Below are 2,917 nucleotides of genomic sequence, written 5' to 3' on the forward strand. Positions count from 1 at the left end.
GCTTTTATTTGTCACAGGCAGGTAATGGCAGGCTGAGCTGTACTTAGACCCTGTGACCAGCGTGGTTCCCTGGAAGTTCTGAGGAGCACGTGGCTAAGGACGTGCATGTTCACAGCAACTGCTGCGCCCAAGAGCTGCTTGTGCCATCTAGGTGTGCACCTGTGTGTATCTTGTGTGTGACACTATGTGCTTCGTTCTGTCACAGCGTAACCCTGCTTCTGTCCTGTATGTGGGTTTAGTAAAGGCAGCGAGCACTTGGCTGGGCACCTCCTGAGAATGATCTCCTTTACAAAACTGGATTGCAGGTGACTTCTGTCCTGAATTTCCCTCTGCTGCTCCTGTCAAAAGTGATCGCCTGTATAAAACTACAGTCTGAAAAAGAAAGAGTTCTGCGGCAAAGAGAGTTGGATATTTCAGGTGCTGAAAGGAAATGTCCTTAAGCGAAACAGTTTAAAAACCATCCTTCGTGGAAGCTTTTCCTGCTGCCTCCCTGAAAGTGCAGCTAGATGTTCCTGCAGCAGAGCCGGGGCAGCCCAGGACAGCGCTGCTGCCGCTTGCATGCTCTTGCCTCTGTTCTGGGCTTGCGGTGCCATCAGGGCAAAGGTCATGGATCATCATCTCGCGGCCTCCAGGGTCCTGAATCATTGATCGGGGTTGGCCTTTGCTTCTTGAACGAATTATTTTCCCTGTCACGGTTTAAAGCCATCTTTCGTAGATGTTCTTTATTTTTTAATGCACTGTTCTTAGCTCCTCCTTTATAAGCTAAATTACTGAATCATGGAGGGAAAAGTGAAATCAGGTGATATGTGTCATGCTGAGAACTGTTTCTTGCTGTGAAAAACAGCCAGGAAGGCAGGAGATGCAGCAACTGGGCAGTTATCTCTGGTGAAGAGGAACGACCCCTGTCCTGAGGAGCTCACTGCTGCCGTCCCACCGCTGGGAAAGTATCTGTCAGCACAGGGAGAAGGGGTGTTTGGGGTTCATTGCCTGCTGTCATTTTCCATGTAGGCTGATACTCATCTTGGGAAGCCTGTAGCCCCAGCAGCGCTGCAGCTCTGGAATAAATTACTGCTCTGTGTATGAAAGTCATTAAGAAAAGTTTTCCACATGTTCTTTGAGGAAAAAAGGTGACTGAGCGATGTTTGTGCTGCATGCTTCCACCCACGTGCATCCTCTCGCAGTGTCCTCTGCGGGTGGGAGCAGGTCAGGGCAAGGCAGAGCCTCCCTGGGCTCTGCAAGTCAGACTGCCTTCAGACACCAGCATGCAGTAACACGAACAGGACCGGGATACTGGATTCCAGCATCACAGCTCCTGCCTGACTTTAATAGGGGAGAGAAGGCTGAGATTTCCACTAGGTGCAGGGTATCTCCACTTGCCTGCGGTGGCTTCTTTTCCCCCGGCTCAGGACAGCCGCAGTGTGCCGGGTTTGGGGAGCATGCCTGGTGAGGACAGGGACCTGCTGGGTTGCCTGTACAGGCAGGAGATGCTCGGCTTCCTTGGGGATTGCAGGAGGAAAGCGAGATGGAGTCTCTCCCCCTTCTCCACAAGACAGTGACTGCCAGTATGCTGTGAAGGCACGGCAGCTTTTTAAAACGCCTGTCTAAATAGTGCAGCAGTATGTTGAAAAACTCTCTAATTCAGTGGCTCTGCCCCTGGCGCTGCTCTCGGCTCCCTCCTTCTTCCCGCAGAGCTGTGCCGGCTGTCGGAGGCAGGCGCTGCTCGGCATCTGTGTCAGCCACCCTGGGAGAGCTGCGGGGTGAACTGACGGCAGCGTCTGTCGCGTCAGGAAGGCTGGAGCAGAAAGTGCCACGGCAAAGTGGGTGCACCGGGCTGGGAGGTGGTAACTGGGACGCTCCGCGGGCACTTTTTGGAGTAGAGTCCCTGGATTGAACTGGAAGGGCAGGGCTGCCAGGGAAGCACGGGGTAAGCTGTTGTCCACCTGTCCGTGTACACCGTCCCTGTCATATCAGGCACAGAAACTTCCATCTCAGCAGATCATCTCCTAAAGCCAGGCATAATCCTCCTGTTTCAAGGAGGATTATAAAGGGCTGCATGGGACTAGATGCATGTGGAAAAAATACCTGTAAGGGTTGAAATTGATACTTGCTCAGCCCCAGAAGAGAAACGGGACTTTAAATCCAACCAGGTAGTTCAGAAATTCACAGTGTCTCCCCAGCATGACCCTGTTGATAGAAAAACCCGGCTCCAGGTTGAGTCCCAGGTGGGTCTCTGCTCAGGTGACCATGCTCAGTACCCAGTTCCCGGCAGGCCTTCAGTGGTGCTTTACTGCTGGGCTGGGGAGCCAAGAGGCAGCGCAGGAGGGACAGGAGGCTTCCGCGGGCTTGGGCTATGGCAGCGCTTGCCGTCCCGGGAGCACGATCCCCCCGTGGCATGGCACGGCACAGCGCGGAGGCCAGGCTGCCCCCGGGCAGGGCAGCGGTGGTGACCAGGCTGATGGCAAATGCGAGAGCTGGGCTGTCCCAGGGAGGCAGATTGGGGCTGGAGGGACACCACAGCCACGACCCCCCGCAGCATCCAGCTGTTGGTGCCTGCTCAGCATCACCAGGAGAGCATCACCTCTGGGGAGGGCAGCAGCGAAGCAGCCTCTCTGCTACCAGTTAATAAAAGAAACAGGTAAATGGCTTCAGCGTCATTTCATCACTACGTTTCCAGCCGGTCCCATGTTGGGCTGTCCGGAAGGCAGAGCTAGCAGGTGCTCCCCAGGTTGTGGCACTCCCACGGGAGCAAACCCACTGCCCGGCATCTTTGGGGCAAAAAAGGCAAGTTGTGGGTTTGCAAACCCAGGCACCGAGGCTGCAGTTATGTTCAGATGTGGTTCTTGGACATGTGCTCAGGCACACGGAGGTGGCTCGGCTCCCCACGGTCCCGCTGTCCTCGCGAGCAGTGGCGCAATGG

Source organism: Fulmarus glacialis, unplaced genomic scaffold (assembly GCF_000690835.1).
Source record: "Fulmarus glacialis isolate BGI_N327 unplaced genomic scaffold, ASM69083v1 scaffold26166, whole genome shotgun sequence".
NCBI classification, from domain to species: domain Eukaryota; kingdom Metazoa; phylum Chordata; class Aves; order Procellariiformes; family Procellariidae; genus Fulmarus; species Fulmarus glacialis.